Genomic DNA, 27,279 nt, shown 5'->3' on the forward strand with positions numbered 1-27,279 from the left:
CATAGGAGTGAGTACGAAGTAAAATGATCCTGCAGAGCATGAATGGGAAATGCTTTCATTCAGAAAGTTGCACTGCTCAGGCCATGTGGCAGCAGGTTTCACTTGTAGACACTCTCATCCTCCCCCCCTCATTGCACATAATCTTGCTGATGTGTCTGTCGATGGTTCCCATTAAGGGCTCCCCGCAGTTTCCTACTGGGGTGCAATGGCACAGGGTTATTTTTGTCAGCGGCAGAGCCGCCGTCTGAAAGTCTCCTAACCAACTGTCGTGGTTTGCAAGTTTCGAGAAACAGTGGAGCTGAAGGGTGCAGGTGGTCACCAGTTCATTCACAAAACTCATTTTACAGGCTGCCATTTGTGGAGCCTCTATCAGATACAGCAATGCACAGATTAACACACCTCTTTATTTTATATGTATAGCTTTACTTTACTTTATATGCACTTACATACGTATGCCTAAGTATACTAAAGTTAACTTTTGTATATATTGTACAGGTTTCTACATATGATCGGGGGAACATTCCGCTCCTGGTTCACTTGAATGATTAATGTTGAAAAACGAAGTTCACCATGAAACGATTTCTTTCAAATTTAGCATGGTTTTTCTTTATTTTTATTTTTGGGTCTTCTTTCAACACTCTGTAGAAATCACCTTGGGATGATATAGACTTTATGGTATTCTGTTGTGCTTGGCAGCTGGGAGCAGTGATGGCACATACCACTAGTTCTGCTTGTCTTTAATAAAGTATGGCTTTAAAAATCACAAAACCAAGTAAAGTTTAAATAGAATTTCCATGCAGGCTTTATGAAAGCCTTGACTCAAATTTTGAATCAGCCTTAAAACATACACAGTGACCCTTCATACTACTGTGTGCAGCATACGAACCTAAAGTAACTGCAAAATCTTGAAGCTCTTCATTTTTTTAAATAGATTTAGGGAAGAGACCAGATCACACATCCTGATGCAGCTTTCATTTCACTCTGTTAAAGTGGGTGCTCTTGCCGAAGTGTTGACTTCTGCTTTTAGGTAGTAAAGTAATAGTAATAACAAGTAATAACATAAGGTGACCAACGGTGTTTGCCTAATGTAACAATGAAATGAATGATTGAATAATCTTATCTGATCTCCTGCTCATTAGAAAATTCAGGATTCCCCATTTGACGGTGTCTTCACAAAGTCCCCTTCTACATTTATTTAGCAGATGCTTTTCTCCAAAGCAACTTACAATGAGCTCTATGTAGTGTTACTAGCCCACACACCTTATTCACCATGGTGGCTTACACTGCTAGATACACTACTTACAATGGGTCACTCATCCATACATCAGTGAAACACACTCTCTCTGTTACTCACACACTATGGGGGAACCTGAACAGCATGTCTTTGGACTGTGGGAGGAAACCCACACAGACACAGGGAGAACATAGAAACTCCACTCAGACTGAGCCAGGATTGAACCCATGTTCTCTCACACCACCCAGGTGCTATGAGACAGCAGCGGTACTCACTGTGCCATTGTACCACCCTTTATATTGTAAAATCAAGGTTACCTAGGATTTTCTTGGTTTAGCATAGTAGAAACAATAAAACAGCTATTGGAAAGTAACAGAGGCATCAGCTCCAGTTTTATGGAATTAACTGGGGTATGTGTTGTCCCAAACTTACTGCTGTTGTGAGAGAGCAATCAAAGGTCTTGAAAAATAGCCTTGGTGGTCTTGGAAAACACTCTATCTGGCTTAATAGACAAAGACACTTATTAAAGAACTACCTTTCATTCTCCTGGATGCCAGTGTGAATGAATTTCTTAATTTTCCTCTTATAAAATATGATCATGGTGAACAAGTGTAAAACAGTGCTGTAACAAGACGTTTATAAAAACAGACCGTTTGCGTAAGCAAGGCCAATAATTTTAAGATACAAAGCTGTGTCTAGGTCCCTGAAGATGGAACGGACTGCCAGAAGTATGGGATATGTCAGCCACTGGGCTCAGGCTGGCTGAAATTCACATGCTAAAAGCCACTGGGTGGCCAACCGATAGCTAAACCACTGCCAGATGTTTCCTTTGACAATTAGACTTATGACGGAGTTTTGGTTAACAACCTTCTTGTTTTTGTCCTGACGCCTGTACGGCAAGTAAATCCACGAGGAAATCTTTCAGCTTGTCTTCAGGGAACCCAGGTTAACCTAATGTTCCTTCTCATTCTTAGACTGGACCACCAAGAAAAGTACATTGGATATAGGTATTGGTGCAGCTGTACCCAAGATTAAAATCAAAAGTGCTCAATATGCACATCCCTGCTCTTGCGCTGGATGCAGTGTATCGGTGCACTCTTCCCCTCTGTCACCACAAAGCAATAAATTAATGAAATGAAAATCAAGCTCAAGTTTAGAGTATTTTTGATCCCCTTGACAAAAAATGACTCCAGCAAACAAAATCGGTTACAATAAGAGCAAGACAAATTTCAACACAGCTGCTTATGTTGAGTCTTTGGAATACTTTCAGCTGCAATAAAACACACACACACACACACACACACACACACACACACACACATTTTCAGAACCACTTGTCCCATACAGGGTCATGGGGGAACCAGAGCCTACCCGGCAACACAGGGCATAAGGCCAGAAGGGGAGGGGACACACCCAGGACGGGACGCCAATCCATCACAAGGTACCCCAAGCGGGACTCGAACCCCAGACCCACCGGAGAGCAGGACTGTGGTCCAACCCACTACGCCACCACGCCCCCTGCAATGAAACATGTAAGATAAATTTAGAAAGACAAAATAATGCACAGAACAAGGCAAATAAGTATCCAAGCTTGATGTGTCAGTCAAGCAGTGTGGCAGAGCTCATTTTACATTGACATTTATGTTTACATTCATTCACTTAGCAGACGCTTTTCTCCAAAACGACTTACAATGGATGCTATGTAGCGTTACTAGCCCACACCCCTTATTCACCAAGGTGACCAACACTGCTAGATACACTACTTACAATGGGTCACTCTTTTACCCTATAATTGTGATTATAACTAATCTGCAACTGAAAAATGTGCAACTTATGATCGTGTTTTTGAAGGGCACTTTTTTAGCCTGGAGTCTCTACAACTTTCATAGCTGGCTGCTCAGATGACATTTCCAGTGCCTTTTCGAAAAAGGGAAAGGACATCCTGTCACCAACAGGGTTTACCAAAAACGTTTGCTTGCTGTTGTTTTCAATGAGTCAGAGTACATCCGGGCGCTTGCTGTCTTAACAACAACTATCTCTGTACTCTGCTTTTCACAAGGTCTGTAAAACCCCTTCACATACTAGCATTTGTGTCAGTTTTGCATTTTCAGTACTGCTATAAAATATATTCATTTTACATCTGTACATCAGTGAGATTCTGAGTATTTAATGCCTACAGCCTGCCTACGGAAGGACTTAATGACATCACACAGATACACGATAAGGTAATACTGTTGCTACAAGCTTCCGTGATGACAATAAGAAAAAAATAGACTGGATGAAAGCTAAAAACTGTGCCACGATGGTTTCTAAAGCCAAGACAGGAGTAACATTATACCAGCCTTTTTAGTCTGGTAACTGTGTTCTTGAACTGCATTCTTGACAATCAGTGTCACAGAGCTTCTGTGGAAATCAAAACTAGTGAAACCAATGTCTTGAGAATGCAGCAGACGGGTGTTTAGATGGGTGTATGATATTCAATCAGATTTGTCACACAGAGATGAAACCCAACATTCCTCCCTTTAATGGAATGGTGAGGATCAGGAAGGCTTTTGGGCGTTGGCTTGCTCTTTCATGGATGTGTGTAAGCCATCTGGACCTCGGTAGCCCTCTTGGCCAGCAGCGCTCTGAAGGGCTGTCATCTTGTTTGCTGCTTGACTTTTGCGGCCGCAGACTAGCCCTGAATGCCACTGCTGTGACTCCCCGTGTGACTGGGAGAAACTGCATGCCGGCAGGGTTACTCACAAGGTCCTGAATGACTAGACTGTTCCTGCCATTTCCTCTCGTTCTGTCCACAGTACACATGCGACTTCACCCCAACCCCTCACCTCCACCACCACCAAAGCTCCTGCATGCTGCAGGCCTCCTGCAATTGCTGTAACTCAGATGTCCTTCCAAAGCTTTAAAACTCAATTGTGTCAAAATGGCTTTCTATTATCCTCCACAATATAACTATGAAAGCATGTGTTTTTTTGGTCTTTACCAGCTTAACATAACATGACACAATTCTGCATTAGTCAATATCACCTTTACTGTCACAGTTTACCATATGATAATATTATCATTAGTTTGCATTTCTATGGATTTAAAAACAAATTCAACATTTTGTACTCTTAATTTGACTCATTGTAGTTAACCTATAGGTATATCACCCCCTAAAAACTTTTTTCCAATGTGAAATAAAGGCAAAATCAAACTCTGTGATGCCCGTGCTGTCAATATTCAGCAAGCTGACCATGGAGGAAAAGACCCTAACCATCTCATTCACCAAAAGCAACACTGGCTAGCATTATGGGCCTCATCAACACAAGCAATTCGAGTGATTCAAACCTGGATCCCACCTTAGTGTGCAAAAAATTTTACAGATACTCCAGATGGGAGGAGAAAAATAATAGTGATTTTTTTTTTTGTGGGTTCAGTATGAGGCGTGCTCTCGGCCCAGTGAAAACATGCAACCCAGATTAAAACATGCTTCAGAACGTATGCTCCTCAGCAAGGCACTGTGGGCTTCTGGGAATGATCATACTTCCATTTTTTACAACCGGCTTTCATTTGAAATTTGTGCCACAATGACAGATAAAGCTGCTGGGTGGGCAGTGCTCTGCAGGACAGAGGACCACACATGTGTCACAACTCTGGCGGTGTTGGATTTCAGCATCAGAATGCATTACTGTATGAAATTCTCCATATAATAAGGTATGGCAGTAAATATCTCAGGATATGGTCAGGCTTGTTTCCAGTCCATATGTTGAGGATTACAAATGGCTCTGGCTGACTCAGCATGAGAACGTATGAAGAGAAATCTTCTTCAATCTGTTCTCCAAGGCCTCCTCATGATACGCACAGTGACAAAACATACAGACATAAATGTTTATGTAAAGAGTTTTACTTGATTTATTTAATTCAGTTATACAGATTTATGCTGTGGTGTGGTAAACCTTTTCCAAAAAATGAACTCTTTAGAACAGATAGGGAACATAAATGTAAACTTTCAGTATGGCAGCATCCTGTTTTTTATTACTTTCAATTAGCTCTGTTTATCTTGAGATTTTTTAAATGTTTTGTTCATAATGGTGGTTCTGATTTTAGATTGCAAAGACCCCACTGGTTGGATTCAGTGGCAATGTGAAAGAGACCACCCTGAGCAATAAGCAGGGGAGAACCAACCTTGTAGTTCCTTCCAGAGAAGAAGCAATTGTTTTCAACCCCCAAAAGAGCTGCTTCCTCCATGGACATAACTATCCATTTAAGGATGAAGCAAGTCTTTTCAATTGCTGTGCGGTGGATGCATTTTGAGGAAAGGTGCCTGAAGGTGTAGCGCTTACAGCAACTCCTGTCCTCTGTTCACTGTGACCCCAAGGTCAAAGGTGAGAAGGTCACTTCTCCGAGATGTGCTTTCTGTTATCAGAAGCCTGCTTGTACTGTTCTAGAAGTGAGTACTTATGAAATAGCAATATGGTTACAGAAAGGCTTGTGTTTAAGGTTTATCGACATAAGTAAGTAAATTGTTAGTACTCAGACTAGGTGTGATAATGATCAATTATCATGGCTACAGCCACTGACACCCCCAGTCTATAATGATCATGCTTTTAAAATCTCCACCATGATGAATACAGTTCATTATAAAAGTCTCTGTTGAGGTCTAGAGGTATGAGACCTAGCATGATGTGTCATGGTTGGTTCTGGAAGGAAGCGGCGGATCCAAATGCAGAGCTGGAATCGGGGTTTATTCAGGGAAATCCAAGAGAGGCGGTCAAAGGACAGGAAATCGGTCTTCGAGGCGCAAACGTCATTACAGGGAGAATTCAAAAGGCAAGGTCGGTACACAGGCAAGAGGTTGATGATCATAAGAAGGTACAGGAACGTAGAAGCAGGGGACGGAATTGGGGAAGGCGTAAGGGAACAGGAAGGAGTAGAGCAAGAGGCTAGGAGGTCGCTAACAACAAGGCCGAACAAGGTTCCGCATCAGCTCCTGGTCTGACGCAGCCTTTTATGCCCCAGTCTGCGCCACGTCCCAGGTGTTCAGCGTTGGCTCGAGGGTGTGGGCACGGCATGATGAACATATTCATACAGAATTCAAGTACACTTAACCCGTTATCCATTCCTAATTTAGCCCCTGAAAACTGACCAAATATCAAAAAAACTTACAATAAAACTACATAGTCCATTACTTTTTATGGTGAAAAATTCCAATTCATTCCAACTCCTTCCCAAGTTCCCCCGAAATCAACCAAAATGAACCCTAATATCATAAGGAAAATTCTTATATATACATATACACACACACACACACACACTTTCTGAACCGCTTGTCCCATACGGGGTTGCGGGGAACCGGAGCCTACCCGGTAACTCAGGGCGTAAGGCTGGAGGGGGAGGGGACACACCCAGGACGGGACGCCAGTCCGTCACAAGGCACCCCAAATGGGACTCGAACCCCAGACCCACCGGAGAGCAGGACCCGGTCCAACTGTCACATCCCACGGGGTCACTGCCCCTCCTGGTCAGAGGCGGCGCCACTCAGTGCCGCTAGCTAACGCTTACCTATCACCTCACAGTCTCGTAGGACGTGGAGGTATAAAAGGAGCCAGCGGAGCAGAACTAGTCGCGGATTCTTAATCAGCAGTTCTCTTGTGCTTCGTTGGCGATTGGTAGTCTCTTGTTCCCTCAGTTTGTTTCCTAGGTGTGCATGTTCCAGTCCCGAGTGCCCGTCCCGTCAGTTCCTGCCTCTTGTTCTTCAGTCCTGGTCCATCGTTCCTGTCCGGTATTTCGTCACGTCTCAGGGTTGCGGTCAGACTCACAGATTAGCGTTTCACTGTTCACCGTAGTTCCAACACCGTGTGTGTTTCCTGGTCTCGTGTTTCTTGTTTCACTTCCACCGAGTGTCTTACAATACTCACCGTACACGTCTAACCTCACACTGCACGTGAAGTCATTATATATTTCGTCTGTGTTTGGACGTAATAGCAACGCGCGTCCGTGTCGGACTCCCGTCCGGACGCTACAGAAGAATCCGCCACTAGTATGACTTCAGCGGAATGGCGTGAGCTGGCGGATCTGACAGAGGCGAACCAAGAACAACTCCTGGTTTGCACAAACGCCGCTAGCCGCCTCACAGATCAGTTGGAGCGGTTGACACGACTCCTCAGTCACGGTGGGCGGGGCGCCGATCCGACCAGTTCGCAAACGCATGATGATTGGCGGACATGTCTTTTTGATCGTCTTTATGCTTCCTCGGGTCCTCGCGCGGAGCCCACGAGCCCTGTGCAGACCAATGGGATCAGCGCTACTGAGCAGCTGTCCGTTCCCTTCCAGGAGGCTTTGCAAGATAGCAGAGGTGAGAACCAGAATTACACAGAATACTCAATCTCCAGTCCAGCCTCTCTGTTCCCAGGGCCCTACTCTCCTGAGTCACCCCCTAGCCCAGACAGAAAGACAGAGAGACAGTTCTTCCCCAGCACCAAGAGTTTTCAGGTGCGTTCCTGGTCTCCAGTGGAGAAGACATCCAGCCCCCGATTGTCAAGACCACTCTCTCAGGAGTTCTCGCCGGATTACCGGAGCAACTCCGGTTCCAGCCGGACCCCGACGCCGCCAGGGCAGCAGGTGCCCTACAGCCCTGTGGACAGTGAGCCGGCTCAAGCACGCAACCTTGTCAGCTGTGCAGGGCTCGAAGAACAGTGCGTCAGACAGGGAATAATACGACTCAGTAACGGGCGTGTGACAGAGGAGGAAAGGAGGCGCCGTTTTCTGCAACGCTTGTGCTTTTACTGTGGAGCTGCGGATCACGTTCAGGTTTCCTGCCCAGTGCGGCCACCCCGTGGATCCCAACGGACTGACTTACTGGTGAGTGATGTATCTCTCCATACCTCCCTGTTGACATTACCAGTTACAGTATCCTGGGGTTTCCAGCAGCAGCAGACGAAAGCTATGGTAGACAGTGGCGCTGCAGGGAATTTCATGGATCATGATATGGCCGCGTCCTGGGGCTTGCCCTGTGCCCGATGCCCAAAACCCCTGGCTGTTAAAGCTATTGATGGCGCTCCAATCGGGTCGGGGCGTGTAGAGCAGCGCACAGAGCCCGTTACTATGCAGGTAGGGCCACTCCATAAGGAACAGATATGGTTCTATCTGATTAAGTCCCCTGATAACCCCATTATTTTGGGATACCCATGGTTATGCACCCATGACCCTATTATCTCTTGGAGTGAGGGGAAACTGCTGTCTTGGGGACAGCAGTGTCCCAAACACCTGGAGACGTCTTGTAACTCCACATCCATAGAGAGCCCTAATGCAGATCTGCCCCTGCAGCTTCCAAGGGAGTATGCAGATCTAGTGGCGGTGTTTAGCAAACACAAGGCTGCAGAACTGCCTCCTCATAGACCTTGGGATTGTGCTATAGATCTTTTTTCGGGCACTACACCCCCTAGGGGGCGGGTATACCCTCTTTCTCAACCTGAACATCAGGCAATGGAGGCTTATATAACGGAGGCACTAGAAGCCGGATTCATCCGGCCGTCTACCTCTCCAGCTTCCGCTGGCTTTTTCTTTGTTGAGAAAAAGGACGGGGGTTTGCGCCCGTGTATTGATTATCGGGGGCTAAATGCCATTACTGTGAAGTACCCGCACCCCTTGCCTCTTATCACGTCGGCCCTCGAACAGGTTTCCGGTGCTACCATCTTTACGAAACTGGACCTTAGGAGCGCATATAACCTGATTCGCGTTAGGGAAGGGGATGAGTGGAAGACCGCTTTTAGCACCGCCCTCGGCCATTATGAGTACCTGGTCATGCCTTTTGGCCTGGCGAATGCACCTTCCGTATTCCAGGCTTTTGTTAATGAAGTACTCAGAGAGCTAATTAATCGCTCAGTATTAGTGTATCTGGATGATATCCTGATCTTTTCTCGGTCCCGTGAGGAGCATATTGGACATGTCAGGGAGGTGTTGCAAAAGCTGGCAGCACATAAGCTGTACGTGAAAGGGGAGAAGTGCCAGTTCCATGTGCACTCTGTGGATTTCCTGGGGTACATCCTAACACCCAACGGGGTCACGATGGATCCACAGAAGGTCTCGGCAGTTCTGTCATGGCCCCAGCCAAAGACAGTAAAGGACCTGCAACGGTTCCTAGGTTTTGCGAATTTCTATAGGCGCTTCATAAGGAACTTCAGTTCCGTTGCAGCCCCGTTGACTGCTCTGTTAAAAGGAGCCCCTAGGCGCCTGACCTGGACTCCTGAGGCGAGTCAGGCCTTTGAAGACCTAAAGAAGCGTTTTACTTCTGCCCCAATCCTGAAGCACCCTGATCCCAAACTGCCCTTTATTGTGGAAGTTGATGCTTCTGAGGCCGGGGTAGGGGCAGTGCTCTCACAGCGCCAGGGAAGTCCCCTGAAGCTCTATCCATGTGCGTATTTCTCACACAAGATGTCGCCTACTGAACAGAATTACGATGTAGGAAACAGGGAGCTCTTAGCCATAAAGATGGCCTTAGAAGAGTGGAGACATTGGTTAGAGGGGGCTACGCACCCATTCTTAGTGTTAACTGATCACCGGAACCTGGAGTATCTGCAGAAGGCAAAGAGGCTCAATTCCAGACAGGCGCGGTGGGCCATGTTCTTCACCAGGTTCCGTTTCACGGTGACCTATCGTCCTGGCTCCAAGAACGGCAAGGCCGATGCCCTGTCCCGTTTGTTCGAGGTATCGCCTCAGCTCTCCCCACCAGACACCATCTTGTCCCCGACGCAGTTTGTGGCTCCTATCCGTTGGGCTTTATTGGACGATATCCAAGCAGCCCAACGTCAAGAACCCGGTCCCAACGAGCAGCCCCAAGACAAAGAATACGTCCCGTCCACTGTTCGGTCCGAGCTCCTACACTGGGCCCATGATGGTCCAAGTACAGGACACCCAGGGGTCAACCGCACCTTGAAGCTTCTCGCTGAACGCTTCTGGTGGCCATCCATGAGACAGGACGTACGAGACTTCGTCCTTGCCTGCACCACATGTGCCCAGGCCAAGGTCCCACGGCAGCTGCCAGCAGGGCTTTTAGAGCCACTCCCGATTCCCAACCGTCCATGGTCCCATATAGCGGTGGACTTCCTTACTGATCTTCCGTGTTCTGATGGAAACACCACCATATTGGTCGTCATAGATCGCTTTTCCAAGGCCTGTCGACTGATTCCTCTGAAAGGTCTACCTACAGCCCTGGAGACCGCGGAACTGCTGTTCCAACATGTCTTCCGGCTGTATGGCCTGCCAGAGGATGTCGTCTCGGACAGGGGACCCCAGTTCACCTCAAGGGTCTGGAAGGCCTTCTTTGCCCGCTTAGGAGTCTCAGTCAGCCTCTCCTCTGGTTATCATCCACAGTCTAATGGGCAAGTGGAACGCCTCAACCAGGAGGTTGGACGTTACCTGCGGAGTTACTGTGCTCAGAATCAAGCGGATTGGAGCAGATACCTCCCCTGGGCAGAGTACGCCCAGAACTCCCTGGTCCATTCGTCCACAAACTTAACTCCTTTCCAGTGTGTGCTCGGTTACCAGCCTCCGCTGTTCCCGTGGACGATGGAGACCAGTGGGTTGCCAGCTGTGGACGACTGGTACAAGAGGAGTGAGTCGGTGTGGGAATCCGCACATGTCTGTCTCCAGGAGGTGGTATCCAACCAAAAGGAGAAGGCCGACAAAAGGCGTAGGACTGTATTGTACCAGCCAGGGCAGAGAGTATGGTTGTCCACCCAGGATCTCAAACTGCATTTGCCCTCGAGGAAGCTTGCCCCCCGTTTCATCGGCCCCTTCAAGATCCTGAAGAGGATCAACCCGGTTTCTTACCGTCTTCAGTTGCCCTCGCACTATCGTATCTGTCCCACGTTTCATGTTTCGCGCCTCAAGCCCCATTGTGTTTCCGCCCTGCAGAGCCCAGCAGTCTCTCCACCTCCACCGTTGGATGTGGATGGTTCTCCTGCCTACTCCGTCAGGGCCCTCCTGGACTCCAAACGGAGACGGGGTACGTTGTACTATCTGGTCGACTGGGAGGGCTATGGGCCGGAGGAGCAGTCTTGGGTACCAGCACGGGACATCTTGGACCCAGCTCTTATTGAGGACTTCCATGAGTGTCATCCAGATCGGCCTGCTCCGCGACGGCGGGGGCGACCGCCTACCCGCCGGCGTTCTGCGGCTGGAGCCGCCCCTGGAGGGGGGGGTACTGTCACATCCCACGGGGTCACTGCCCCTCCTGGTCAGAGGCGGCGCCACTCAGTGCCGCTAGCTAACGCTTACCTATCACCTCACAGTCTCGTAGGACGTGGAGGTATAAAAGGAGCCAGCGGAGCAGAACTAGTCGCGGATTCTTAATCAGCAGTTCTCTTGTGCTTCGTTGGCGATTGGTAGTCTCTTGTTCCCTCAGTTTGTTTCCTAGGTGTGCATGTTCCAGTCCCGAGTGCCCGTCCCGTCAGTTCCTGCCTCTTGTTCTTCAGTCCTGGTCCATCGTTCCTGTCCGGTATTTCGTCACGTCTCAGGGTTGCGGTCAGACTCACAGATTAGCGTTTCACTGTTCACCGTAGTTCCAACACCGTGTGTGTTTCCTGGTCTCGTGTTTCTTGTTTCACTTCCACCGAGTGTCTTACAATACTCACCGTACACGTCTAACCTCACACTGCACGTGAAGTCATTATATATTTCGTCTGTGTTTGGACGTAATAGCAACGCGCGTCCGTGTCGGACTCCCGTCCGGACGCTACACCAACCCACTGCGCCACTGCGCCACCGCGCCCCCCTAATTCTTATACAGTTTTACTTTTTGTAAGATCAGAAACAGCAAGCTACATAAATGACATATTAATAATTTGGGACTAGATACACAAAAAATTGGATACTGGAAGAATGAAAAATGGGATGAGTAAATTCAGATGGCTAAATTCTACAAATAAAGAGCAATGCAGGAAGGAAAACAAATCCTTAGACAAAAAAGCATGGCCAAACCTATCGTAGGAGAAGTTGTTCTGTGAATCAATAATAACTTAAGTATAAAGGAAGGTAAAATATATAACATGTCACAACTCAAAAAAATCTAGAAGACCATAAAAACGTGGCACTGATAATCCACTCGATGAACAAATCAATTTAACAGCTATAACAGTGCATGTGATGTGAGCATCAGCTTGAACTTTTTCCCCTTTGCTCTCTATCATTGCTGCTTTACAGGAGCTTTGGCAGGAAGTAGTGGACAGCAGATGTACATTTCGACATAGCCTGCGGATGTTCGTTTCTCAACCAGACCTCACTGCCTGGTGCTTGAAAAGTCCCCTCTAATGTTCCTGATCTTGCACTGTGACCGCACCCCAACACCAACCCCCCCCCCAAATGAGAACGTGTGCTTAATTCACTGAATTAGGAAGAAAGGCCGTATTTTCACTCTGAGGCACACCAGCCACAATAGTCTTAGAAGAAGTGAAAAGGTGTATGTGTTTTTAAAATATCCAAACAAGGTCAAACAGAGAGAAAGCAGTTTAACGCCAGTAAACATTAACCCATAAATCTTCAGTGCCAAACCATGACTCATTTATTTTACCTTTCTAACAAACTTCCGATGAGATATTTAGCATAGTCTTATACCACATTGGCCTTTAAACCTTAATTAATCTATCTTTGTTGTAAAATTTTATCATGAAAGAAAGTAGTTAATGTGTTTTTATGTGGAAGACCATTGATTTTCCACAACCTAAAAACACCACCAGCTCTTGTTTGACATGTTGGATGTTTAATGTTCCTCGGAAATTCATCAAGGTTGCCCAGACCTGGATGTATTGTACTTCATTACTGCAGCTGCAAGATGAAAGGTTTTGGAACCAAAAATGTGTAAACCCATCACACAAAGTAGTCATCTGTGGTTTAAGAAATAGAGGAAATCATTTGTACCCTACATTAAATTCTCTTTGGTTCATTTTAAGAAGAACTGCACCACATTTGCATCTGAATGCCCTCATACTAGTGCACCTTTAGCAAGGAACAATATATGACAAAATAATCATTAGTAATAAAAATGACTTGTTCTGCTGTACCTTTTCAGTCAGTGGGGTGCGGAAATGGACAGTGACTTGAGATATGAAAAGACATATGCTTTATATAGGACTGAAACATCTTAAATGTTGTTTAACTGTATTGTATTTTCATTAATTGCATTTATCCACCTAGCGTAACTTGCTAAAACAGAACATTTACTTGAACCCCGTGGCCAGATTTCTGAGAGCTCAACATTTTCCTGAAGAAAAAATGAATCCAGCCTCTTCTTAATGAGACTACACTACACAGCTGAGTAAAAACTGATGGCAGCTGATGACTTTTTAAAGCTTCCTTTTTAGACCCCATCCTCTCCTCTCAAGCTCAGGAGAGAGGCAAAGAACTGAAGACAGTGTGAATTTTGCATGAAACTAATATGTTACAAAAAAGTAATATTAACATTACACTTATCAGACTCCAGGGCAACTGAAGTGCCTTATATTATGTATACATACAGTTCTTTACCCTTTTTCCCAGCTGGGTAATTTTTATTGTGGCAATTCAGGGTAAGCTTCTTGCTCAAGGGTACAATGACAGCAGTAAGGATGACAGACACAAGAAAGGCATAGAGAGTGAGTGAAGCTGATGCTTTGACAAAGATGAGATACCAGCCCTCCGTGACAGTCCTTGAGCATCTCGGGGCTGTCGGGGCAGTTCGAATTGTAACAGGCAACTGGACTGGCCTGAGGAACAAGAATGTCACACCATATCCATCAGCCTCTGTCACCAGGAAGAAAGTAGAATCATAACCAGTAGGGTTCTTCTATTTGGCGTTCAACACCTTTAAAGGACTGAAGTGAAACTCTCAACATGAGACCGAATTGTGCCGATAAGAAAGTGAACCTCACTACTGTAAGTACAAAGGTGACCACTCTACAAACCCAAACTGCAAAGTTTCGCCTTGGACGATGATGCCATATGGTGCAAACTATTCTTATGTGGAAAGAATGTCCCCCCATTTTAGCCAATCAAAAGAGAGTGATCTTGCAGCCTGGACCAATCATAATTCCCCACCTCTCTCTTTCAAACATTTACAAAAAGCAACCAACCATCAAGCTCCAGATCTGCACCATTGTGGCAATTGTGCAACAGAGACATGTGAATAAGGAAATGATAGAGCAAGGCTCTGGAATTAATCTTTTTGGTTTCTACATCCCTCTTGATAAAGTTCCCTTCAGAAAACAGGCTGCCCTTCTGTAGCTCTTTACTCTTACAATTGATTGTTCTCTCAACCCACAAGAGAGTCACACATCTGCCAAAAATTCAGCATTATTTTACCATTTTTATGCTCATTCAGAAAAGACATATTAACATTTACATTTATTTAGTACATGCTTTTCTCCAAAGCAATGTCCAATGAACTCTATGTAGTGTTACCAGCCCACACACCTTATTCACCAAGGTGACTTACACTGCTAGATACACTACTTACAATGGGTCACTCATCCATACATCACCGAAACACGCTCTCTCTCTCACTCACACAATATAACTTGTCATGGGTGAATATTGATATGGCATATTCTGATTTTCAAGTATTTTCTGTTAAAAACCTTGTGTAGCAAAGGAATCCCACACACTTAAAACTCAGATGACCAGCAACAGAAATCATCAATGGATTTTGACCCTACTGATAAGCTAAGGCAATCTTGAGTTAAGTGTTTTGTCATCTACAGTTACATTTAAACTTGCCCTTCTTACCAGTAGCCAGAAAGATTAGCTGCAAAGCATTTCAAGTATTAGTACAATGTCACTGTCTAAAGTATTACAACAATACACACGTTTAGAAAAGGCGTTAGCAATGTGGCAATACGTCGGTAGAATTTTACGACAAATGTTATATATATTGCAGTGCAATTCATTGTAACACAGTACAATACAGTGCACGGAAGGCCTTTATACTATTGGGCGGCTGTTGTCACTGGCATACAGAGGGTTTATCTGGGTGGGAAAAAAGACAAAATAAAAAGCCAAGCTTTGTAGGGGAGACATGACTTGCACAAGAAGAACTCCTTTAGCAGGCTAATGCTTGACAAAATACAGATGTACAGATTACAGCTATGCTGTGTTTGGGCAAAGAAAGGAAAGGTCTGATGGCTTTAGGACAAACAGTGACTGTACCATCAAGGAGGAACTGTTTTTGCAGTGAATCATGCATAATAGGTGATAATAGAGTAGAAATCGTAGATTCACTCTGAAGAGTTTGAAAAGGGGGCCTTTGAGAGCCAGGAAAAGTAATTGTTCTGTTCCCTGTAAAGGATGACAGTCCCTGTAATATATCATGTGTTACATTATATTTCCTAGTTCAGGTAAAAATCACTCGGTTTAACCAGTCAATCATCACCATTCTGCTTGAGAGGAACAAAATAGGGTATGAGGCCTTCCAGGTTAGACTGAGAGCAGACATGACAGCTGCAGACAAACTGCACAGAAAGGCGCTGAGCAAACTTCTCATAGGGCAATGTCAAAAACATGGCAATGTGTCCAGTCACGTTTACATTAACTCGCGCTTCGGTCATGTAGCGCTGTCTCAGATGTTACAAACAGGTGTCGAAGCATTCCAGAATTCTTTGCAATTATAATACAGTTTAGATGCTTACTTTTCTGTTAGAAGAAACTGAGACACTTGAATTAACCACATATCGTAGAAAGAGCTTCCAGAGCGGACCGTAACAACAAAATACATTTCCCAGCCAGATATGTTGGAATAGTCAACTTATGTTCCATAACTTTATAAAAAAAACTAAATATGGGTTGGGGTGTAATAGGAATGCACAACAGGACAAATTAAACTTTTTGTTAAAGATTTTTTTAATGGTTGAGCGAGCACCATTCCAGTAATATAACATCCCATCACATTACCGGAATAAATGTACTGAAGTCCCGGGAATGGGCTTTATTTTAGACACTTATTTGAAAAGCATATTAAAGGTTCAAATAGAAAACAATAACAGCTGGCATTTGAAACTGTGATGGCTGGCACAGGCAAAGGCCCTGCCAATGAAGTTGACTTATTGCAGCTTTGCCATCATATCAAACATCTTAGGTGGGCACAAAAAGTTGATGTATTGCAAGAGTTCAGATTTGAGCTACATAGCTAAAGCCTGAAGTCTTCTGTGCTAAAGTGTACTGTGAAGGGGTGCTCAGTGAGCAGAATCTCCATAGCAAGACAAGCCATACACTTACGTTTACTGTGGACGTAGGTGTGGGTTTGTGGGCTGATGGGCCATGCACTCCTCCATGGTGCCGTGCCCATGGCGTGGTGCTGAAGATTAATGCACTGACTGTGAGACCGGCAGGATGGCGGCGGGAAGAACCCAGGGCGTACAGCTATGTGGGGTCGTTTGTGTGTGAATGCCGCTCTGCCTAGTGTGTGGGCCCTGGGAGCCTTTGTTGTGGATTACCATCCCATGAGAACCCACAACCAACAGTGGCTGGGGGGACACAAGGGCAAACAGAGCTGGGGGAGGCCTGCTGACCAACTGACAGCAGCTAGGCCTAACGTAAGGGCTGCATCTAAACATGGGGCACATAAATTATGTTGATGAGCTGAGGGCCTCCCTTCAGATGAAAGTGACTGGGGAAAAAGGATGAACCAGGACATTACTCAGTGCATCAAAGGTAATAGTGTACAATGTTCTCATGCAGATATTATTGCCTGCTGAATGAACAGCAGTTCAAATTTTGCCCAGCTTTGGCATGCTCAGGGACAATTGAGGAAATGTCTGCTCACATGAGGAAAGGTACTATGGGTACAGAAACATAACAAAAGCAACCATCTTAATGAATGTAATTGTAATTTGAAAAAGAATTATCATTTGTGTATAGTAATTGACCCAGTCATATTAAATTTCTTTATATTCTTAGTATATCGCTGTTACAATGTTGCAGTTGCAATTAATGTTTATTATTTTGATCTAGGCTCAAAAATGAATTTTCAATTCTCCGAACAAAAAAAAAAAAATCAGCGGCTAAAGATTCCAAGAGATGGCTGTATGTCCGGCTCATGTTTATATTTGTCTTCTGCTTGAATCCCAACAGCCCTCTGCATGTGCATCCAGAGATGACAGCCCTGTACCTTTGCAGGTGCCTCTGGAGGTCTATGCCTCTGCAGTTCAGGGAGGTCCATCCTTATCAGACAGTGAAAAGCAATCTAAAGAGGTGCTCAGTCTCTTCCCCACCCCTCACCCATCCATCCCACATACTTCTAGCAAACCTCTCTCTCTCTGGGGCTGTCCTAGTGGCATTCCTACAAAAGAAACCCTGGGGTTATTTACCACTGTTGGGAATGATGAGGTTACGTCCATTCCTCAGAAAGCCTCCCCCAGCCTTACCGGATGACCTGCCTCTCCCTTGACCCTAGAGGGCCGAGCTGGACCACGTGCGCCACCTAGAGATGCAGCCTGCAGTATGCAGGCCGCTGAGCTATGGGAAGCATGTAGGAGACCAGCCTCCTCTGGGTCTCCTCAGTCCAGTTCCTCTCGCTCCTGGAGCGTTCCTGTTTACAGAACAGCTGCTTTCACGCTTTGATTTTCGGACACCGTTGCCTGTTGGCACTGTTCGGGAACCCCTGTCTTGCTTGCTTATTCAGACATGTTCTGTCATTTCCTGTCCACTCACTGGCAGCTTGCTATTCAGATTATTTACAGCTGCAATGAGTGGATTTTATTTGCTGTAAACACCAAAACAATGGGGGGCATTAAGGGGCATACTGGTTTCTTGGTGACTCCTTGGGTGGTATGTATTGCCATGAGTGCAACTATGAATTTATGCATTTGTCTGTGTATGTTGTGTCTTTTCATATGACTGAATGATGAAGATGCCTGAGGATGGGGGTAATAAACACAGACAGTAAGTAAAAATCACAAAAATGATATAAAAGCAAAAAGGGCAACTACTAACTCCATACACATAAATATTTCAATATGCATGTACATATGACTTTTTCTGTGTCATTTATTTGAGTTTTCAGTCACAATGTTCAATTCATCTTTTATGATTTCTGAATCACATGCTGTGTGAGTCATAACTAGAGCTAAATGCTTTAGGTTTGCCATCTTCTGAGAACCTAGATAGATTATACTAGTGTATGGAAAAAAGTTAATTCGGAAATATTCACAAATAATTACATTAAGCGTTCACTCAGTCATTCACTTTTGACGTATTTTAAAAAAACGTACAAAACATTCAGTGACGATGTAGTGAAGTGTGTCTGTGCAGATTTTAGAATTTAATAAATTTAAAATTAGTCTACGAATTTTAAAGATTTTTTTTTCCAGTGTTAGGTTTAAATATCCTACAGTATTTAAATGATGGATTTTTTTAGATGCTACTTTTTACTTATCTTGCCTTGATTTAAAAAGCAGTACTAACGTTAGTTCAGTTAAGCCATCGTAGAAGACTTGAGTAGTTAAGATTCTGCCTGGTGCCCTGGGATTTTGTTTGTGTACCTATGGACGCAGCTCTTCAGGCCTGACACGTTTAGGCGTCTTTGGTTACCAGGAGTCAACTTCCTGTTGCTAACAGGAAGGCCGCTGCACTTGCAAATTTCACATCTTCTTTGTGGAACAACACATCACTGTGTCAGCGCTGAAAGAAGCCACTGTTGTGTCAGACTGTGCAAATACAGCAGGATTACTTTCAAACCTGCTGCTGAATGACGAGAGGAGGTGGACGGTCACTGCCTCACCTGGATAGTTAAAACGACACACCTAGAAGTGAAACGTCAAGCGTAAATGGTCTATTGTTCTGAGAATAGAAAGGGACCTCCCTCCAAATTTCAACTCAGATTGAAGTTGAATATTCATGACACTATTCCTGGCTATACATGGCTAATAATGGACTGCCTTAAAATAAACATATTGCTTTATAGTTTGTGCATAGACATTTAATGAAAAAATCCAGAAGTTCCACAGTGTTTCTTTTCATCACAAAATGCACCGTTTACAACAAAGGGCAGCCAATGAAGTAGTGGTTGGATCTGCTGCTTTGCAATCAAATGATCTGGGTTCGAATCATTGCTTTTCCAGCAAGGAGTAAGGATCACTGTTATCTTGAGCCAGGTAATTACCCTGAATTGCTCTAGTAAAAATCACTCAGCTGTAAAAATGGGTAAATAAGTAGCTTAGTATGGTATATTTAATACTGCGAGTTCCCTTGATTAAATATGTCTCTGAAATGAATAAATATAAAGATTGTCAGCACTATTACCACTAGTTTTACATTTATTTATGTGGCTGATGCTTTTCTCTACAGAAAATGTTGCTACTTGCTCTGATTTACTCATTTATACAGCTGGGTGATTTTTAGTGGAGCAATTTAGGATAAGTACCTTGCTCAAGGGTACTACAGGGATTCGAACCCAGGTCCTTTGAAAAGAAGGCAGCAGCTCTAACAGGCATCAAATACTGCTAATAACTGGTGTTTTCTTATATTATTATTATTATTATTATTATTATTATTATTATTAAGAAATGGTGACTTTCTACAGTAATGTTAGATTTCAAAGGTCAATATATATGTGTACCTTAATAATATAAACGCCTTCATGCAGATTTTTTTTCATTGTCAGCTTTTCAAATGAACTTTGAGTAATTTTTAGTGAAAAAACAAACTTTTAAAAATTTAACATTCAGTCTGTAGTAAACCTGTTATGCTCTGTATTGGTTATCTGCAATGAAATAGTTAAGTTTTTTATGCAGGAGGTGTAATGTTGCTAACAGGTTTAAGTGTTTATTCAGGAAAATTCAACAGAACAGGAGCCATGTGCAAATACTGATATTATTGCAGCTTTTGGGTTTGGTTTGTGTTTGTCTGCCTTGGCACCCACCTATATAGCAATGGTGGAGACCCAGCTGTGCCCTGGCCAGGTCAGGTGATGCTGGCATAAATATCTGTGAATAATGGAGGGAGATACGGAGAAGGTAGGTGCTCCGCCATTCATACATTCCAGAGTGACAGGATAAGTTGAGCACCAGGAAGGTCAAGACTTTGGATGGCCTGGTCCAATGGAGCCAACCTCAGAAAGAATCATTCTATAAAGTATTTTTAGATGACTTCTGGTACAGAACAAATATTTCTAAAAGTCTGATCTCAGGTTTTCCCATGATGGCGGGAGGTATGATATTAGGCCGAAATCTTCTGGGAGATTCACACCGCTGTCCTGTTGCCTAAAGACGCAGTAGTCCCTACATTGTACGTGTAGACCAGCCCATTCTAGGATTCCTCTCTGACCTCTCCACATTTAACCTTTGACCCGGAAGGCCAATATTAACTCTCCACCAATTGTCTGGGTCTCCAGACTTCCCCTGTGCGTTCCGTGAGAACATTCCTTGGAGGTTGCCATGTAGGACGGGGTGCTTTAGCATTGACCTCTAATATGTCCTGGGCCCCCTTGATCTCTGCTCCCCTCTCCCGCTTTGCTCCCCTAAAGCATCGGGGGGCTACTGCTTTGTCTCAGGCAACAGCCCACCCAGCCTGTCAGCTTTGTCAGCTCTGCCCCTGTCTCTGTTGCTGCTCGGTTTAACAGAAAACACCTGTGAGCATTTTCAGTTTACCGCAGATGCACACGCCGACATACATACATACATATCCTTTGCATGTCTTCAGGTTTCTACCCCAAAAATAGTAGTAACAAAACTCCACAAAAGACAATGCTGCATTTTAGGTGTTTTGCACAAGGATGCCCATTTCAGCCAACAAGCACTCAACATTTTTTCAAATGATAATTTTTTAAGAGCTTCTCAAATGTATGTTAAAGGCTTGCATGAATGTAATAAAATCATTAATAAACTTTTATTATTTCATAGATGTGTGTATACCTTTAAATGTATTTGTCTTTGTTTTATTTGGTTACAAAATCTCAGTAAATAGGCTATTGTTCCACCATTGATAGTTTTTCCCATAGCAACACACTGAATACTTTGAATAAACACCATAGCCGCAAAATCCGTCATACAAAGTTAGATAAGAAATCTGGCAGAAAAGACGAGTTATTTAATCTTTGTTCTTGGTCAGATGGTATGCAGTTTAATTGATTCACTCAAGTGTGATTTGCTTCCAGCAGATGGATGTAATTTAAAGCAGATTATGTTGGTTATATTTCTCCTAATTCAGATGTTTGGCATTGACTTTGTGTTTTCACCTCTGTCAAAATAGCCTCAAAGTACAAAGGGTGGGACCTCTCTATTGCTGTGTGGGTGGATTAAAAACCGTTGCTATAAAGTATGGGAACTTGGAGGACAATACACAGTAGGCAACAATGCCACAAGTACAGGTGAGCTTTTAATGCATTACTCATTAACAGTAGCAGGTTTCATTTCTAAGCACATGATACTACATTTACATAACAGCACTGTGATCTCTCAAGTCTCATCAAAAGGGTTTGTGAACTAAATAAAAAAAAAATGGATTTAAAAAATATTGCAAATGATACAATATACATGGCACCAAATATGATGTCTTGGAACTGAAAACTCTAGATTACTGTCTTTAAATATTATTTAACTTGCACTTTTCCCCAGTGCAATTGACTGTCAGGGATTATACTTTGCATTTATTTATATTTAGGCTTATACTTTACATTTAAATATAGAGTGATTTACCCATTTCCTCAGATGGGTATTCTTACTCTTTCAGTTCAGGTTAATTATCTTGCTCAAGGGTCCTGCAGCAGGAGATGGGTTTCAAGCCTGATTCTCGTGTTGCAGTGTGGCTCCTCTAACCACTATTCAACCAGCTGCTACCAAACGCTATTAATATACTAATTTTAATTAATAACTTAAATAACATTACCACTGAAGAAAGGCCAGAACAAATTTGGTGGACCAGATAATATATTCAAACACTCTGAACTCTGTGCGGGCATGGAACATTTTTAGACATGTGCAGCTAATAGGCACAAGAGATTATATAAATGTGATATGTCAAGTTTATAGTCTGTCTTATCAATCGACCACATTTGTAACTTAACAGTATTGTTTGTTGTATCAATGCAACCTCTAAACACATTAACATTCTTCAAAGGCTATGATAAGTTAATCTTCACAGGCGAAAGATATCAGACACAGCCTGCAGATTACCTTTCAAAATTCACCTCCTACAATCGTTGTGATTGAGTATTTGTTAGAGGAGTAATGCTGAAACTAATAGTGAGATATCATATCGCTGAGATAGCTGTCCAAATTGCTTAGAACTGGTTCATCAGTTCTATAAGGGCAAAGCACGGTCAGTTGTATGTTTGAAATAATAAAAATCATAACACAAACGGGAGGTGTGGTGACCCATGGGCTGATAAGGTCGCTCTGCACTTCCTGTTTTACTGTATTATTGTGGCTCTACTGGCAGCTTGACGTGTCAATTACTGGTCTAGGTTCTTTCACGATACCCAGCGAAGGCAGTAACAATTGTTTATGGATGCTGCCAAGTAGTGTAGTGTTCATATGGTTATGTTCTTCGGACGTGGTAGGAGGAATCACACTTGGCTGTCTGGATACTGACCCATCACACTGGGGTATGGTATACAGAGGATAGCGGTGAAGATGGGGTGGCAGTGAAATACCGTGAATAGCTACAAAGGGTACATAGAAATGAATGAACGATTAATATTTTGATTCTGCTGCGTGAGTTGGGCAGAAAAGGTCTAAAGATTTAACCACCAAATCTTCATAGAAGACTTCAAATGGTGGACAAGGTGTAATTTCATGTCTCTTAAGTGTCCCACAGCTTTAGTGTGTCAGTTCAACTCACAGCTATGAAATAACTTCTGGTTCCTCACAACTTCAATGAATTAGAAGAAGATTAACACAACTGGGAAAGGAACTTTTCAAGATGCTGGATCATGTGTTTGGGAAACACATAATTAATTCTCACATTCCAAAGAAAATTAAGCCTTACCTTGGATGTAAGTAGTTTTTTTTTTTTTGGAAAATTGTCATGATTTTTTTGAAGAAACCACTGTTAAATCTATATCTCACTGAGTGATCCATGATTCTGTAATGGCAAGAGAAAAAATAACGGATAAACGAAGGTCCATAACAACCTTGTCCAGATCCAGTCTTAACCTTCATTATCATATCCAGGACCACCTTTTCCATCTCTAACTCTAAACCTTTACTGATAAAAATTGACATACTTACTGTCTTAAATTTCACGCTTCTGTCAAGTACAGTCAGAAAAATTGATTTCTCCATCAAAACCACAATTATTTGCACAATGAGTAACATTCAGACACTTACTGGTGAGTTCAGGTTGGAAAAACATTCCATCTCCACAAATGACAATTTCATGGTGTTGGAGACCGAATGGCTGACCAACACAATATGCAAACTATTCCACTTCTTTTGCTACACCAAAATACAATACTTTGCCTTACTAACAAAGTTATGATTCAGCGTGTGCTCAAATTTGGAAAAAAAAACGAACAGGCCTAAATAAGTTTGCACAGTATCTTGGATGAATACTTTAGCTAATATTAAATTGGTTCACAAAAATGTGACATTTCAGCCGTATCACTGAGATGACAAATTCGGGGGTCAAGTCATGGCGGAGTGACTCAGTCGAAGCAATTGAAAACATATTAAATTCTGGATCATCTGGGCTCTTGAAAAACTGCATGCATCACATTCCATATTTAGTTGTGTGCCTCACTTCGTGGAAAGTTTTACTCTTAAATACCCTCGACATCGTTTGTGCACAAACTAAAAAAGGTCCGGTGCTAACACCTAACCTTGAGGGTCTATTTAGAAAGAATAAAAGGCGTGATTCATTTCTGCTATCATTAACACATTAACACTTTTCTTTTGTGTAGAAACAATGGAACACAAGGCGCTTGCTGAATAGAGGACATGTCATTTTAGCTCAAATGTCAACACAGGACATTTAAATAGCTCCTGTTTGTTCTCAGCCTGAGAAAGGCCCTCCCATTCCCAAGATGCAATGCACTGGTTCACTTGTGCTACTTTTTCAGGCAAAATGGATTTCTAGGAAAAAAAAGAAGAAATCTGCACATTCAGGGCTTTGTGTGTCACTTCCTGAGGTCAGATGTTTGCCCAGGAACGCCCGAAGCACAGGGTAGGAAAATTTTGGTGTCTCCACACACAGATATCACTCCTGATTACACCATGCAGTCAAAATGCAATGGTTGCATTTTCAGACTCGTGTGCCAGTAACCTGGTTTTTAACTCAGAAGGCAGTTCGAAATGACCCGGTGAATCAGTGGGACTGTCAGTGGCCTTGGGCTGATCTCCCTTTAGTTGTCTTGGTGGTAGTCTTCTATAAAAAGACAAGCTCAGTGACAGGGTCACGTTGGCGCGGCTCCCGGATGCAGCACGGGGTCGAAAAGAGTCGAAAGCCTTGCGCACACCAATCTATCTTCGTGGCTCCGATGCATTCACACTGTGCATAGCCGGACTGTTTACATTACTAATGTGGAACTTCAGGATGAATTAAGTAATGAGACAATGTTTACTGATGAATCAGGGAATGTGAGCATGTCCGCAAGGTTCGAACCCTGATTTTCACACATTTACAGTAAAATTTTGAGCTGCTTTTGGATCCATTCAAATTCAACTTGGGGTCTGTATTTCCCAGGCACAGTCTGCAATGAACCATGATACTTGTGCTTTGTTATGTCACAGGTATATTGCAATATCTCCCCTTTAGAATTTGACCTTAAAAGAAAGAACATTTAGCTGTATCATGGGTCACCTGATGCATTAAGCTGACACATGGCTGTGTTTCCCACAGCACTGGATAAACAGAGGGCGTATGAGTCGGTGTGCGGCGGGATGAAAAGCCTCTCCAGGCGCCAAACAGTGTTAAAAAAACACATTGTGATAAACTGAAGGTGCCACGTGGAACGTTAAAGGACTCCTCCCACAACTCAAAGTGAAAGCTCTACCCTTGTTTGTTTAGCCCGGAATGCACCGCGTAGGTGAGACAATGTGGGTGAAGCAGTGGGTGAGGAGGAGGCCCGTCTGCTGTGCCAAGGCGGCGGCCTGGGAACGACAGAAAGCATCAGCCTCCCCATGCTGCTGTGTATGTACGGACAAAGAAATAGGGGTCAAAGTAGCCTTTAAGTCCAAAATTTCCTGCTACTTTGAGTTAGAGTCTCAGTTCATTAGCCTCATTTATAAAGACAAAGCAAATAAAATCTCCCATGACTTGCTTGCATGTAATCAGTTCCCCATCATTAGGTTTAAAGTTAACATCTAGATAATATAGAGAGTGAAAAAGACTGGTGGGAAAATTCAAGTTTGTATTTATTGAGACTCGTGCCTTCAAGCAAGGACAGAAAAAACAATGAAACAAAATAAAAAAATCATTCTCACATTCAGCAGGTTTGCTCTGGGATGTGGATGTATAATCAGACTATAGGAATGGCAATTTTTTACCGTAAATCACTCCCCCTTTTCATGAATTCTAAATCTTAAACCGTCAGTTCAAAAGAACAGCAAAACAACCAACTGATTTGCCAGCAACGTGAATTGCATGTAGGCATGTAGAGAACATTCCCCACAGTACAGATACAGTGCAAGCACTAAAAAGCCACAAGAATGTGAGCAGTTCAGCATCAACGATGTGCAATAAGCCACCTCTCAGGAGCAGGTATGTGGGCCTTCTTATTTGATGATTGTCTTAAGTGACCTACGGTCACCTGCGGTAGATGTGAAAGGCCTAGCAGTGTGATTTACCCTTGGCTTGTGGTTTAAAGATAATGACCTTACCGTATCCATACTCCTAAACTGACCTTTTACAGCTAATACACATGTTAAAAAAGTAACCCAGTAAACTTGCCTTATGTCAATGGGAGAACCGCGTCATATCGGTTTTTATTCGTAAGGATGATGAAAACTACCTGTAAAATTTTTTATAAGCATTAAAACATAAAAACCAGAGTCTCAAGCTCATATTTTAACAAATGAAGGTTTCCAAGGCAGTTCAAGCACACAGTGCAGTCAAAAGTGTGTTGATTATGTTCCCCACAACAGAGGTCCAAGCCATTGTTATACCTCAGATTACGGCCCTTAGTCCTGCTTTGTCAGTGTATCTCATCACTGAGTGTCATGTCCTCATCCAACAACGCAGCAGGAACACCTGCATCCAATCAACGGGGCGCGAAATAAAAATACGACCCAGAAGCTCCAGAAGTGCGGATCCTCACCTAGAGGCACCACAGTGCTCCCTTCCCGTGTTTGTTCCCTTGCCCCTCGTCATCGCTTTCTTGGGTTTCTGATCCCCCTGCTCCATTTCACCAACCTTGGCTTTGTGTTCTCCCTTGTACAACGTTCGCCCTTCGCCTGGATCCTGACCATTCTCTTGCATGCCGTTTTCTTAAATAAAAGGACAAGCCCGCCCGCACCTGAGTCTGTTGCTCATTCCCCGTCCTTCATCATGGCACTGAGAAAATAGATGCAATTTTTGAAGAATTCTAGCTGTATCAGTCTAAGCAAAATGCTAAGTAAAGATGTCCTTCACAGTGTGAAATCCAAGTTTTATTGGCACCATGAACAAATCCTAGACAGCTAGAGAGTCAGGTGCCCAGCTCCATGTTGGTGGCTGAGGGCCAGCAGAGGCTTCTCCAGACCATTGATCCTACTGTATACTACATTATGAGGACCCCAGTCAATTTCAGCCACTGGCTTTCCCTGAAATAGCTTAGCTTCTTTTAAACTTGCAGAAAAACCCCTGGAAAGCTATTTGTGCTGAACTACTTCACCTCTAAGCTGGAGCACATTCCAGTGTGGGGCTATGCCGCATTAGCAAATGAACTTATCTCAGAGCTGGCCAAGGTGGTGAGTTGAAAGGTGCTTCAGCTGTTATCACTTGATCTTCTTTGGCAAATACTGATTATTAGTTCATTCAAAGATTAATCAACTGGCACTACTGTCCAAATCTCATGTGAAAATGATGGTGATCAGTGCTCACTATCTGAATTGTTCAACTACTTTATCTGCTTACATAGCTTAACATCCAACATAGCCACTTGATTGCAGTTCACATTCTAC

The sequence above is a fragment of the Scleropages formosus genome, chromosome 11 (assembly GCF_900964775.1).
Source record: "Scleropages formosus chromosome 11, fSclFor1.1, whole genome shotgun sequence".
Taxonomy (NCBI): Eukaryota; Metazoa; Chordata; class Actinopteri; order Osteoglossiformes; family Osteoglossidae; genus Scleropages; species Scleropages formosus.